General features: G+C 35.4%; 1 non-coding gene across 1 annotated transcript; it reads left to right on the plus strand.

Moving 5' to 3' along the window:
* The first annotated feature begins 15,580 nt into the window (after window positions 1–15,580).
* Window positions 15,581–15,688, plus strand: LOC113631380 (U6 spliceosomal RNA). Its single transcript, XR_003437297.1, has one exon. It is a non-coding gene; the product is annotated as a U6 spliceosomal RNA (small nuclear RNA).
* The last annotated feature ends 334 nt before the right edge of the window (window positions 15,689–16,022 follow it).

Below are 16,022 nucleotides of genomic sequence, written 5' to 3' on the forward strand. Positions count from 1 at the left end.
TCTGCCTTTAAAAGAAATGTTTTCTTTCATTGATCTCCCTGTTTCAGATTCTGTTTTTCATTTATGCCACCTGTTAATGTGTACTGAGTCACAGAAATGATAGTTGAGGGAACACACACTGTTTGGGTGCAAGCACAGGGAAGCAAACCTAGCAAGTAGCATTTGGTTTCTTAGATGATGGTGCCAACTTCCTGACACTGATGAAGACAACGAAATATTTATTAATTCCTTAAAGTATTTTAGAAAAAGCGTTTGCTGGAATGGAACATTAATGAGCCAATCTCATTTGATTTCATGTCAAAAGGGAATGTTAAATAATTAAGGTGTGAAAGCCAGAGTTTATGCAGGTGGATGTGGAAAGTAGCAGTCCTTCAGCATTAGAAATGTTCCCCTGCCATATTGAAATGAACACCCATCTGGGCCAAGTTCTCTTACATTATTTGAAGTATTCTCTTTAAAAATCTCAAGGTACAAAATGCATTAAATTGTTTTGACAGAAAACTGCTTAGGAGCATTGAGCTACTTCAAACATATTTGGAAATCATTCAGTTAGCTTTTAATGATTGTGAATAGCACTGTGAGGCAGTGAGGAGGAAAACAAAATAATCATATCTCAAGATTCTTTCTTTCTAGTACCCTTAGACTAATTGAAAAACTGTGGAAAAAAATTACTCTGTGGTCAGTTGTTAAATTGTGTAGAGATTTAAATGCTTAAGGGAGAGATACAGTGAGCACTGTTGAGCCAAGGAAGTTTTCACGGATAATGGGGTATTTATCTTGGGCCTTGTAGAAGATAATAGAATTGCATGAGCAGAAGAGTAAAAAGGTTCATCTCTAAAAAGGAAGGAATAAGCAAAAGAACAAAAGTGTAGAGAAGTAATGCACAAATATAGAGTACAAATATTATGTGATGCCATATCATCAGTAGACAATATAGAAAATAAAATTCATATTTTACATCACACATGAAAATGAAATGAACCTAGGTCCTAAAGGAAACATTGAATTATTTCAGCTAAGTATTGTCTCACCACAATATTCAGACTCTCTGAAAGGTAAGATGGATTCCCAGGAGACAATGACACAGTCTTTCAGCAAAGTAGACAAATTGAAACCTAAGGAGTTTTTATGTGTGTGGATCTTTCATATCAGACTATGAAAACAGACATTCTCATAGTTTTATACTGAATATGTAAAATCTTGTGATACTTTCATAAGAGAAAATACTCTTCCTGCTTCACTTGATCACCTATATATTATCCACAGAATTGTTAGCCTGTGACTTTCTTTACAAGGCTGGCCTTTGCAGATATTTAATAACTATATTTGTTTGTTTATATTTCTGCTTTCACTTAAACAACTAAACACCCACTGCTCAGAACACAGGGATTTTTTTTTTAAGTTAGTGTTTTGTTTTTTTTAAACATCTTTATTGTAGTATAATTGCTTTACAATAGTGTGTTAGGTTCTGCTGTATAACAAAGTTAATCAGCTATACATATATATGTATCTCCTCCCTCTTGGGTCTCCCTCTAACCCTCCCTATCCCACTCCTTTAGGTGGACACAAAACACTGAGCTGATCTCCCTAAGCTATGCAGGTGATTCCCACTAGCTGTCTATTTTACATTTGGTAGTGTATATATGCCCATGCCAATCACTCACTTCATTCCAACTTGCCCTTTCCCCTCCCCATGTCCTCAAGTCCATTCTCTACATCTGCATCTGTATTCCTGTTCTGCCCTCAAGTTCTTCAGAACCATTTATTAATTTTTTTAGATTCATATATATGTGTTAGCATATGGTATTTGTTTTTCTCTTTCTGACTTATTTCTCTGTATATGACAGACTCTAAGCCCATTCACCTCACTACAAATAACTCAATTTTGTTTACTTTTATGGCTGAGTAATATTCCATTGCATATATGTGCTACATCTTCTTTATCCATTCCTCTGTCGATGGCACTTAGGTTGCTTCCATATCCTGGCTATTGTAAATAGAGCTGCAATGAACAGTGTAGAACATGATGCTTTTTGAATTATGGTTTCTCAGGTTATATGCCCAGTAATGGGATTGCTGGGTCACATGGTAGTTCTATTTTTAGTTTTTTAAGGAACCTCCATACTGTTCTCCATAGTGCTTGTATCAAATTACATTCCCACCAACAGTGCAAGAGGGATCATTTTTCTCCACACCCTCTCCAGCATTTATTGTTTGTAGATTTTTTGATGATGGCCATTCTGACCGGCATGAGGTGATACCTCCTTGCAGTTTTGATTTGCATTTCTCTAATGATTAGTGACGTTGAGCATCCTTTCATGTGTTTGTTGTCAATCTGTATATCTTCTTTGGAGAAATGTCTATTCGGTCTTCTGCCCATTTTTAGATTGGGTTGTTTATTTTTTGGATATTGAGCTGCATGAGCTACTTGTATATTTTGGAGATTAATCCTTTGTCAGTTGCTTCAATTGCAAAAATTTTCTCCCATTCTGAGGGTTGTCTTTTTGCCTTGTTTATGGTCTCCTTTGTTGTGCCAAAGCTTTTAAGTTTCATTAGGTCCCATTTGTTTATTTTTTCTTTTTATTTCCATTTCTCTAGGAGGTGGATCAAAAAGGATCTTGCTGTCATTTATGTCATAGAGTGTTCTGCCCATGTTTTACTCTAAGAGTTTGATAGTTTCTGGCCTTACATTTAGGTCTTTAATCCATTTTGAGTTTATTTTTGTGTATGGTGTTAGGGAGTGTTCTAGTTTCATTCTTTTACATGAAACTGTCCAGTTTTCCCAGCACCAATTATTGAAGAGGCTGTCTTTTCTCCATTGTGTATTCTTTCCTCCTTAATCAAAAATAAGATGACCACATGTGAATGAGATTATCTCTGGGCTTTCTATCCTATTGCATTGGTCTACATTTCTGTTTTTGTGCCAGTACCATACTGTCTTGATTACTGTAGCTTTGTAGTATAGTCTGAAGTCAGGGAACCTGATTCCTCTAACTCTGCTTTTATTTCTCAACATTGCTTTGGCTATTTGGGGTCTTTTGTGCTTCCATACAAACTGTAAAATGTTTGCTCTAGTTCGGTGAAAAATGCATTGGTAGTTTGATAGGGATTACATTGAATTTATAGATTGCTTTGGGTAGTATTATCATTTTCACAATGTTTATTCTTCCAATCCAAGAACATGGCATATTTCTCCATCTGTTTGTATCATCTTTAATTTCTTTCATCAGTGTCTTATAGTTTTCTGCATACAGGTCTTTTGTCTCCTTAGGTCGGTATATTACTAGGTATTTTCTTCTTCTTGTTGCAATGGTAAATAGGAGTGTTTCTTTAGTTTCTCTTTCAGATTTTTCATCATTAGTGTCTAGGAATGCAAGAGATTTCTGTGCATTAATTTTGTATCCTGTTACTTTACCAAATTCATTGCTATGCTCTAGTAGTTTTCTGGTAGTGTCTTTAGGATTCTCTGTGTATAGTATCATGTCATCTGCAAACAGTGACAGCTTTACTTCTTCTTTTCTGATTTGGATTCCTTTTATTTATTTTTCTTCTCTGATTGCTGTGGCTAAAACTTCCAAAACTACATTGAATAATAGGGGTGAGACTGGGCATCCTTGTCTCATTCCTGATTTTAGAGGAAATGGTTTCAATGTTTCACCATTGAGAATGATGTTGGCTGTGGGTTTGTCATACATGCCCTTTATTATGTTGAGGTAAGTTCCCTTTGTACCTACTTTCTGAAGGATTTTATCATAAATGGGTGCTGAATTTTGTCAAAAGGTTTTTCTGCATCTATTGAGATGATCAGATGGTTTTTCTCCTACAATTTGTAAATATGGTTTATCACATTGATTGATTTGCATATTTAAAAGTATCTGTGTATTCCTGGGATAAAACCCACTTGATCATGGTGTATGATACTTCTAATGTTCTGTTGGATTCTGTATGCTAGTATTTTGTTGAGTATTTTTGCATCTATGTATATCAGTGATATTGGTCTATAATTTTCTTTTCTTGTGACATGTGTCTGGTCTTCATATCAGGGTGATGTTGGCCTCATTGAATGAGTTTCGGAGTGTTCCTCCCTCTACTATATTTTAGAAGAGTTTGAGAAAGATAGGTGTTACCTCTTCTCTAAATGTTTGATAGAATTAGCCTGTGAAGCTATCTGGTCCTGTTTTTTTTTGTTGGAAGATTTTAATCACAGTCTCAATTCCAGTGCTTTTTATGGGTCTTTTTATATTTTTTATTTCTTCCTGGTTCAGTCTCGGAAAGTTGTGCTTTTCTAAAATTTGTCCATTTCTTCCATGTTGTCCATTTTATTGGTATATAGGTGCTGGTAATAATCTCTCATGATCCTTTGTATTTCTGCAGTGTCAGTTGTTACTTCTCCTTTTTCATCTTTATTTCTGTTGATTTGAGTCTTACTAATGGTTTATCAACTTTATTTACCTTCTCAAAGAGCCAGCTTTTAGTTTTATTGATCTTTGCTATTGTGTCCTTCATTTGTTTTCCAATTATATCTAATCTGATCTTTATGATTTCTTTTCTTCTTCTAATTTTGTGGTCTTTTTATTCCTCTTTCTCTAATTGTTTTAGGTTTAAGGTTAGGTTGTTTATTTGAGATGTTTGTTGTTTCTTCAGGTAGGCTTGTATAGCTATAAACTTCCTTCTTAGAACTACTTTTGCTGCATCCAATAGGATTTGGGTGGTCGTGTTTTCATTGTCATTTGTTTCTAGGTATTTTTTTTATTTCCTCTTTGATTTCTTTGGTTATCTTTTGAATATTTAGTAGTGCATAGTTTAGCCACCACTTGTTTATATTTTTTTTACAGGTTTTTTTTCCTGTAACTAATATCTAGTCTCCTAGCATTGTGGTTGGAAAAGATACTTGATATGATTTCAATTTTCTTAAATTTACCAAGTCTTGATTTGTGACCCAAGGTATGATCTACCCTGGAGAATATTCCATGAGCACTTGAGAAGAAAGTGTAATCTGTTGTTTTTGCATTGAATGTCCTATAAATATCAATTAAGTTCATCTTCTTTAATGTATCATTTAAAGCTTCTCTTTCCTTATTTATTTTCATTTTGGATGATCTGTCCATTGGTGAAAGTGGGGTGTTAATGTCTCCTACTAATTGTATTACTGTCAATTTCCCGTTTTATGGCTGTTAGCATTTGCCTATGTATTGAGGTGCTCCTATGTTGGGTGCATAAATATTTACAATTATTATATCTTCTTCTTGGATTGATCCCTTGATCATTGTGTAGTGTCCTTCTTTATCTCTTGTAATAGTCTTTATTTTAATGTCTATTTTGTCTGATAGGTGTATTGCTATTCCAGCTTTCTTTTGACTTCCATTTACATGGAATAGCTTTTTCCATCCCTCACTTTCAGTCTGTATGTATCTCGAAGTCTGAGGTTGGTCTCTTGAAGCAGTATATATATATGGGACTTGTTTTTTTATCCATTCAGTCATTCCATGTATTTTGGTTGGAGCATTTAATCCATTTACATTTTAGGTAATTACTGATGTATGTTCCTATTACCATTCTCTTAATTGTTTTCAGTTTGTTATTGTAGATCATTTCCTTCTCTTGTGTTTCCCGCCTAGAGAAGTTCCTTTAGCACTTGCTATAAAGCTGGTTTGGTGGTACTGAATTATCTTAACTTTTGCCTCTTTGTAAAGGTTTTAATTTCTCTGTCAAATCTGAATGAGACCCTTGCTGGGTAGAGTAATCTTGGTTTTACATTTTTCTCTTTCATCACTTTAAATATGTCCTGCCACTCCTTTCTGGTTTGCAGAGTTTCTGCTGAAAGATCAGCTGTTAACATTATTGGGATTCCCTTGTATGTTATATGTTGTTTTTCCCTTGTTCCTTTTAATATTTTTTCTTTGTATTTAATTTTAATAGTTTGATTAATATGTGTCTTGGCATGTTTCTCCTTGGATTTATCATGTACGGGACTCTCTGCACTTCCTGGAATTAATTGACTATATCTTTTCCCATGTTAGGGACTTTTTTCAACTATAATCTCTTCAAATATTTTCTCAGTCCCCTTCTTTTACTCTTCTTCTTCTGAGACCCCTATAATTTGAATGTTGATGTGTTTAATGTTGTCCCAGATGTCTCTGAGACTGTCCTCCATTCTTTTCATTCTTTTTTTCTTTATTCTGCTCTGTGGTAGTTTTTTCCACTCTTTTATTTTCCAGGTCAATTATCTGTTCTTCTACATCAGTTATTCTGCTATTGATTCCTTCTAGATAATTTTTAACTTCATTTATTGTGTTGTTCATCATTTTTGTTAGTTCTTTAGTTCTTCTAGGTCCTTGTTAAATGTTTCTTTTATTTTCTTCATTCTCTTTCCAAGATTTTGGATCATCTTTACTATCATTACTCTGAATTATTTTTCAGGTAGACTGCCTATTTCCTCTTCATTTGTTTGGTCTGATGGGTTTTTACCTTGATTCTTCATCTTCTGTGTACTTCTCTGTCTTCTCATTTTGCTTAACTTACTGTGTTTGGGGTCTCCTTTTCACAGGCTGCAGGTTCATAGTTCCCATTGTTTTTGGTGTGTGTCCCCAGTGGGTAAGGTTGGTACAGTTGGCTGTTTAGGCTTCCTTATGGTGGGGACTGGTGCCTCTTTTCTAGTGAATGAGGCTGGATCTTGTGTTTCTGGTTGTCCGGACCACATCTGTTTGTGTGTCTTAGGGTGTCTCTGAACTTAGTATGATTTTAGGCAGCCTCTCTTCTAACAGGTGGGGTTGTTTTCCTGTCTTGCTAGTTGCTTGGCAAGGGGGGTCAATCACGGTAGCTTGCTGGTTATTGAGTGCAGCTCCGTTTTAGCATTGAGATGGAGATCTCTGGGAGAGCTCTCACCATTTAATATTACATGGGGCCAGGAGCTCTCTGGTGGACCAATGCCCTGAACTCAGCTCTCCCATATCAGAGGCTCAGACCTGACACCTGGCTGATGCACCAAGCCCCTATCATCCACACAGCTCAGAAGAAAAGGGAGAAGAAAAAAGAAAGGAGAAAGAAAAAATAAAATAAAATAAAATATTTAAAATGAATAATAAAAAATATTGTAAAAAATAAAAAGTAATAAAAAAAAAGTAAAAGAGAGCAACCAAACTAAAAAACAAATCCACGAATGGTAACAAGCACTAAAAACTATATTAAACAACCCCCTCCCAAAAAAAAATAAACCCAAAACTAAATGGACAGTGAGAACCCTAGCACAAATGGTGAAAGCAAAGCTATACAGACCAAATCACAGAAAGGAGCATACATACACACTCAAAAAAAGAGAAAAAGGAAAAAAATATATATATACAAAAGAAATATATATACATATATATGTATAAAAAGGTGGAGAACAACCTAATAAATAACTAAATCTACCAATGATAATGAATTCTAAATACTAAACTAAGAGAAACATAACACCAGAAACAAATTAGATTCAGAAAGCAAACCCCAAGTCTACAGTTTCTCTCATAGTCCACTGCCTCAGTTTTGGGATGATTCATTGTCTATTCAGGTATTTCACAAATGCAGGGTACATCAAGTTGACTGTGGAAATTTAATCTCCTGTTCCTGAGGCTGCTGGGAGAAATTTCACTTTCTCTTCTTTGTTCACACAGGTCCTGGGTTTCTGCTTTGGATTTGGCCCTGCCTCTGCATGTAGGTCGCCTGAGGATGTCTGTTCCCCACCCAAAAGAATGAGGTTAAAGGAACAGCTGATTTGGGGATGCTGGCTCACTCAGGCCAAGGGGAGGGAGGGGTACAGAATGCGAGGTGAGCCTGCGGTGGCAGAGGCTGCCATGATGTTGCAATAGCCTGAGGCATGCCGTGTGTTCTCCTGGGGAAGTTGTCCCTGGATCACGGGACCCTGGCAGGCTGCACAGGCTCCTGGGAAGGGAGGTGTGGATAATGACTTGTGCTTGCATGCAGGCTTCTTGGTGGTTGCAGCAGCAGCTTTAGCATTTCGTGTCAGGCTCTGTTGTCCTTGCTGATAGCCACAGCTCATACCCGTCTCTGGAACTTGTTTAGGTGGTGTTCTGAATCCCCTCTCTTTGGGCACCCCAAAACAATTGTCTCTTGAATTTTAGGCAGTTCCAAACTTTTTCCCTGACTCTCTCTCAGCTAGCTGTGGTGCACTAGCCCCTTTCAGGCTGTGTTCATACAGCCATCTCCAGCCTTTTGTTTGGCATCTGACCTCTGAAGCTGGAGCCTCAGCTCCCAGCCCCCATCTGCCCCAGCAGGTGAGCAGATTAGCTTCTCAGGCTGGCAAATGCTGGTCAGCACTGATCCTCTGTGCAGGAATCTCTCCACTTTGACCTCTGCACCCCTGTCACTGCACTCTCCTTCATGGCTCCGAAGTTCCCCCCAAGCCCAGCCCCCATCTCTGCCAGTGAAGGGGTTCCCTAGTCTGTGGAAACTTTTCTTCCTTCACAGCTCCCTCTCAGAGGTGCAGGTCCCATCCCTATTTTTTTGTCTCTGTTTTTTCTTTTTTCTTTTGCCCTATCCATGTAAGTGGGGAGTTTCTTGTCTTTTGGGAAGTCTGAGGTCTTCTGCTAGCTTTCAGTAGGTGTTCTGTAGGAGTTGTTCCACACATAGATGTGTTTTTGATGTATTTGTGGGGAGGAAGGTGATCTCCACATCTTATTCCTCTGCTATCTTGAAGGTCTCTCCTCAGAACACAGGATTTTTAAAACCCATCTCTCAATGGACTTGAGGACCCAGGGAGGGGGAAAGGTAAGTTGGGACAAAGTGAGACAATAACATCGACATATATACACTACCAAATATAAAATAGATAGCTAGTGGGAATCAGCTGCATAGCACAGTGTGATCAGCTCAGTGCTTTGTGACCACCTAGAGGGATGGGATAAGGAGGGTAGGAGGGAAGCTCAAGATGGAGAGGATATGGTGATATATGTATACATATAGCTGATTAACTTTGTTATACAGCAGAAGTAACACAACATTGTAAAGCAATTTTACTCCAATAAAGATGTTAAAAAAACACACACTCTCTCTCTTCTTTTCTTTAGCTTACAATCTAGGTTAGAGAAATATATAAACAATAATGTTTATTAAAAGTCACCCATAATTTTACCAAAGAAATCACAGATAATAGTTTGGTAAATTTCCATTTAGCTTTTTAATCCTGTGTGGTGTACTTTATTTACGTATTTATTTATCTACTATGATTGTGATCCTGCCAAACATATCATTGGTATCTTAATTTTTTGCTTTTGTTTTATGTTAAAAATGTTTCCTATGCCATTTTCAAAATATACTTAATCTCCTCATAACATACTATAATTTATTGAAATATTCATTTTTGTTGAATATTTACATTTTTATAATGTTTCATTGTTGTAATTAACACTTTGATGAACATCACTCAACATCAATCTATAATTCAATGTTTATTTTCTCAGAGTAAATTCTCAGATGTGAAATGTCTGAATTGAAATGTATCAACATTTTTAGTGATTTGGGCACATACTGCCAAACTATTCTCCTAAAAATACCAACTTATAATCTAACTTATAATAGTTGAGAAGACCCAACTATTTCATAGAAGATTCCTTGTCAACTTTGATATTATCTTGGATATAAAAAGATCTTTGCCAATTTGATAGGTGAAGATATGTCATTGTTTTTACTTGCATTATTTATTACATTGAACATTTTCTCTTTTATTTAATGGATATTTTTTTTGTCGATAAGTGTGTGTGTGTGTGTGTGTGTGCGTGTGTGTGTATGAGAGATAGTCATTTCATCATGACTTTTGCTCACTTTTCTATTTCTGTGAATAGCCTTTAATAATTACTTACAACAGTTATTATTTTTGAGGTCCCAGGAAAACTTCTAATCATAATAAATTCGATCTGGATATTAATGAAACATTATAGCTAGGATTTATTTATACCCAAATCCAGCAATACAGGAAGAAAATTAGAATTGCATTATTTTTTTTCTTTTTACTGCATTATAAAATAGGTTCAAGTTATTAGACATAAACTTTAAAGGCTGATTACTTTCTTCTAATAACTGGTTTGAGTTTTAAACCCAAAGTCCATTTATTGGTCCACATTGCTTTATAACATACAACCTCCTATCTGTTTGGAGCTATTGAAATTCAGACATAGACTTCCAGAAGAAAATATCTGGTTTCTGTTTTCTGTTTTTTTGTTTTGGTTTGGTTTTGGTTTTTTTAAGGCAGCAAATAGTACCTTTCATTATATTATAAAGAGATAATCTTTAAATGTATGGAAGTATTTAATAAACATAATTACAACTTGCAAGTCTTTAGCTTGCTCATTCATCTCTCTGCTACCCACAAGAATGGGGTAAGCACATCATTCCCCATGGGTATAATTTCACTCCTCCATTACATTCTTCCTCTTCCCCTACAGTCATCCATGAGGTAGAGTCCCTTTTATTGCTAATCCTTCAGTATAAAAAATCTTATTTTCATCAGTTTTTTCTACATCATTCATGGCTTTAAAAAAATATTTTTCCTCAAACAGGAGAAGGAAGGTTACTGGCTTCATGATATCTTGCATATTTTTTTAATAGTAGCTCTAATTTGTAGAGCTAAGAGGTACTCTTACTATTCTGGAATGAATATTAATTTTAGAATAGTAATTATTCATTACAATGCAGCAAAGAAAATATGTTTTCATGTTAAAGGAGTTTATATCTAGCCTCATAAATAAGATGCTTCATACACCTAATCGAATAGCATGTTGTTATCTAAATACCTTATTATAAGAAAGTTACCAGTTGTCAGGGAAATAATGTCTGAGGCCCTTGAAAGCAAGACCATTTGGCATACTGTAAATGAGTGCGAGAACTCACTCACACTGTAGAGGAGAACTCACTCTAAGGAAGACCAATTCTGGAATCCACATAAGGAAGAATATATTAGTGATAGTTACTTTGCTCATGGGTTGTTCAAGTAAGTCTTTATAAGTCAGTTTTGTCAATAAAACAGGACCAAGGCCAGAATTTTTAAACAACCTTCTAATGATGTGCCTGTATTTAATGTAAGGCAGTGGGGGAGAGCTGATCCTGCAGCTGTAGTCAGTACTTCCTGGTCACTGGCAATAAACACATAGGTCTTGTGTCTTTCTAAGCTTAAAATAAGGATGCTTTTGACCCTGAGATTGTTTTTTTCTATCTCCCTGTCCTTACTTTATTCTCTACCTACACCCTCTTCATTCCTGGCTTTTATCCAATTCCTCAGTTCTGTACTCAAGGTTCACCCTTGCTTGACTTGTACTTGTATACCCTAATCTTGATCAATTTAGTCAACTTTATCAGTCCTCTATTTCCTATTTACAAACTGGAAATCTGGCTGCTCACACTCAACATCATATTTATTAGTCAAGCCTTTCAGCTTTCCCTTCAAAATGTCTCTAGAATATAATTATTTCACAGTACCTCCATTGTTACCACTTTCCTCTAAAGCCACCATCACTGAATTCCTCATTTGTTACAAATAGTCTCTGAAATGGTCACTCTGTTTCCACCTTGCTCTATATGACAAGCTGAAAGATCCTTACCTTCCTGACCTCATTTTCTATTAACCCCATTTTTCTACTTCCTTCAAAGTGGCCTCTTTAGTAGTCCTCAAACTTGCCAGCAGACTTCTGTATTAGGGTCATTGCAATTGCTGTTTTCGCTACCTGGAAGGTCCTTTCTCAGTAAAAAAAAGTAATGATTATTTGTTTCATATTTCTTAGATATTATCAGGGATTTTTTTCTCTGACCTTCTTGTAAAAAATATACCCTATCTATCTCTATCCCCCTTCCCTGCATCATCTTTTATCATAATGCATCTCATCTTTGAACAGAGCATGTATTTATTGTTTATCTCTTCTTCTAGAATGCAGTCTTCATGAGGGCAAGTTATCTTTTTAAAACATTTGTACTACTTAATCTCCCAGTACCTGGCACTGAATGGTCCCATAATAAATGTGTGAATGAAGAAACTAGAATGAATAAATGAATTTATAATCTTTCTACCTCTTACTGTATTGGAAGTAATATATCTAGGCCCCTCGAATACTTAAACATTAAAATAAAATTTTAATCTTACTCTCAGCACAGTTGTCCAGCAAGGAAAATAAATATATAAGACAATTTGCTATGTATAAAGTCACCAAATGACCAATAAGTAAGAGGAGTATTTCTGAGATGATACATTTATTTACTCATATCCCATTTCATCCCACTCATTGAAGCTACTTAGAAAAGATAAGAGAATGAAATTAGTAGTGAAGTAAATGAGACAAATGAAAAACAAGATCAGCAAAGGATGAAATTAATACATATAACAGCAGGCAGAGGTTGCTCATCTAGCTTTAAAAGTAAAGAGACAACACAGATCAGCTCAAGATTTACAGTGTCCATGAAGACAAACTTATTTCAAGAAGTAAACTATTCTTGATGATGAGACATGAGTGATACATCCTGTATTGATCAATTTCCTTGGAAATGTTCCTTTGCTATATCTGCTAACAAGAAGACTTGAATAAAGGGAAGAGATGCCAGGACAGCTCTCTGGTAAAATAACTGAAAATACCATGTATGTGATTTGCTAGCATTCCATACTTTTCCTTGCCTTTTACATTGTAACTTCTTGTATAGATTCCTGTTTTCCCAGCCAACTATTATGAAAGATAATGGCTATTAAGCTACTAACTATTTTATCATCATTGCCTGGTACATTATGACATTAATAAACATTTAAGAACAAACGAATGAATGAATGAAGGTTAAAGAAGAAGATAAAGACATTTTAGGGTCTGTGATGTGACATGGTGCTTATTGGAACTGGAGTGAGTGACCCAGGACAGTGAGCTCCATATTTGGGTTATTGGTGGGTATATATACAAGTTGAAAACACAATAGGAGTATTGAATAAACCTCAAATGATCAAATGGCTTTCTACTCTGTAATGAAAATCTGGCCAGCTCAAAAGGAGTTCTGGTCCTAAAAGTCAGTATATTGATATGACAGATCTTAAAGTAGGAGTTAAATTTAATAAGCATTGTCTTTAAATTCCAGAACTCTTGGGCATACTAATGTGTTCCAGCTTCTGGGTATTACCTACTCCTAGAAATACTGATAATGGGCTTAGGATGGACGTCTGAACTCTGACTTTTGATCTCTATTTAGCTTGAATTTTGCTCATCATTTATTATTTATTTATTTAGAAACTACTTTTTGCAAGCATTTTCTAGATATTTGAGATAAATTGAAAGAGCCACACTCTGCTCTCACATAGCTCAAGTTCATATGGTAATGGACAAATAAAGCTGAAAATTTAAAACTTTCCTGTAGCTTATGGGATAATTTCTTGGGAAACCCAGTGGACTTTTAGCCAATTGCTACTCTAACAAAGTTGACTATTCAGTTACTACTTCAAGGTGCCAACTCAAACCAGAGCCTTACTTGCCTAAGGGTCAGCCTATGTGTCACGCTCCCCAGTACTGACCCTGAGAACTAGCCTTCTAGTCAAGTATATTACCAGTCCAAGGATCATTTCAGACACTCCAACAACTATCCTACCTGAGATCATTCCCTAAAACCTGACCTTCTTTCTTTTACTGCTGCAGTAGGCAGTATGTTTTACTGCAGTTGAAAGACAAGGTGAGTTCAGCAAAACTAAGTTCTGATACTCATCAGAAATAAGACCTTGCAAAATTATTTAACCTCTGATCCACAGTCTGTAATAATATGCCTTCCTCTAAAGGTTTCTGTGAAGGTCAAAGAAGATGTGATTTTATTCTATCACAAAGCCTGGCATAGGAGCTCCTGTTTTCTTTCATAATTCCCATGAAAATAAGTAAGGCGAGTACACAATATCTGAAAGAAGAAAGTAGATGCTCAGAAAAACTGTAAAAGAGTTCACTGAATTTATAAATTGGGGTGATTCCACTGGAGAATACCCTTAAGTAAATATTGAAAGCTATGATTTATTAGTAATGTTTGGGACAGAGTGACCTATCCCTTGGGAAATGTAGATGATGATATAGTTTCAAAATCACTCTTGCATATGATCTTGTATTCATTTTACACTTCAAAATACAGTGACTTAAATGCTGTATAGAAATAAATTTACAATAGCTAAGAACCACGATGATTATTAATTGTTTTGAGTTCAAATCTATCAAGATGCTTATTAACCTATCTCTGTACAGCTCCCATAAAAATATTTAGGAATTAAATATAAAATTATTAAAATGTGCTTTTCCAGAAAGGAGAAAAAGATGATTTATCTCATTTTTCTTTGAATTATGCCAGTTTATGTGTGTATTTCTGAATAGCACTGAATTTTGGGGTGCCATTGTACTCTTTAACTGTTGATTTGCATTTGAAATCCTTCAACTAGTGCAATCTAAAGTGGCAATTTAATTATATTTTTACTCATCAATCTCCCTCACTTGCTCACACTTGACGTTCCTGAGGCTATGAGTCCTTATTAAGGTTATAAAATGCTTCAACCTTCATAAAAGGCATAGTGACTTCCCATGAGGTTCAAAGCATTAATGATGAGATGAAATGCAAAATCATTATCTGAGAGCAGCATCTCTCTTACCACAGAAGCTATTCAAATCATCCAATTGAAAGGCAAACCTATACAAAAACTAATAAAGAATTCTCCCTGGAGGTTGAAATATTGGACAAATTGCTTTTCGGATGTTAACTGGGTGACAGCCAAATGATGCTGCTCGTTCACTATATTCTACCTCTGTAAGCTGGATAATTGATCTTTGGGTTCAGAGGTCAAAAGTTGTTGGTGAGTTTGTAGTGAGAAACTTCACTGTGGAAATGGACCAGTGGTAAGTTTTTATTATTTGCCATTGTCTTGGTACCAAAGGCTTTAATAGGGAAACCATGCTTCATTCAGTGTTACTGTCAACTTTGCATTCAACTGTTCATGAAAACTTGTAAGTGTGTCAGTGGAAAATTAAATGCTGACAACTTGAGAAAATGTCACTTACATAAAAACCAGTTTATAAAGACAGGGTCTTATCTTCTTCCCTTCTAAAGCAAAGCAGTGTGCAGCAAGGTATGTAATACCCATAGGTGATGGTAGTGACAAATAAGTGCCAATCTGTTTATTTCATCTTAGATTTAAATCCTGTACTAAAAAGAGGCTCAAGTATGTGAGAGCTGAAAAGTCCATCTTTGTCAGTCTTTACCCTATCTTCATATATGTAAACTTACTAATTTTTTTAATAATGGAAGAGAAATTTCTGTATGAATACATCAAAATCCAAATTCTTTTGTGTCAATTAGCATATTTATAATGAGATAGGTGTTCTTGGGCTTCTATTACACAATATGATGATGTGTTATGTACTGTCAGAAAGACAAGGAATGTTAAAGGGATCTAAAAACTTATCTATTTCATGAGTCCACAAAGGCCCACCAAGGTATAAATGTGGAAATATATGTCGATAATCATTTTCAATGTTTCAAAACACTTGCTGGAAATTATATCTCATGCAAACTAGGCATTAAGGCATGATAAACAAAACGGGTGCTTACTTCAGCAGCACATAGGTAAAAAATTGAAACAATACAGAGAAGATTATCATGACCTCTGAGCAAGGGTGACACAGAAATTCACGAAGCATTCCATATTTTTAAAAGAAAAGATTATTCCATCACACAGACTACTTTTGTACTAGAATTTGCTAACTTGTAATATGGAATTTTCCTTTTGGCTGATAAGCAGGATTTCCTTATAAATTGCCTGGACACTGGTCACTTTTAGGAGATTTAAACTCTAGTAATTATGACAGCTACATTGAAAAATAATTGTTCTGCAATTTTTTATCTTCATTTAGTTTAAAATTCTTAATGTTTGTAAAACTAAATTGTTTTAGGGGGATGAGGCAGAGGGGTGGGCAATTTATTTTGTAAGAGTAAAATAAATGAATATGCATTGAATATTAAAAAACAAACAAGATAAAAAACCC

This window comes from Aethalodelphis obliquidens, unplaced genomic scaffold (genome assembly GCF_003676395.1).
Source record: "Aethalodelphis obliquidens isolate GAN/ISIS:26980383/991018 unplaced genomic scaffold, ASM367639v1 scaffold32, whole genome shotgun sequence".
Classification (NCBI taxonomy): Eukaryota; Metazoa; Chordata; class Mammalia; order Artiodactyla; family Delphinidae; genus Aethalodelphis; species Aethalodelphis obliquidens.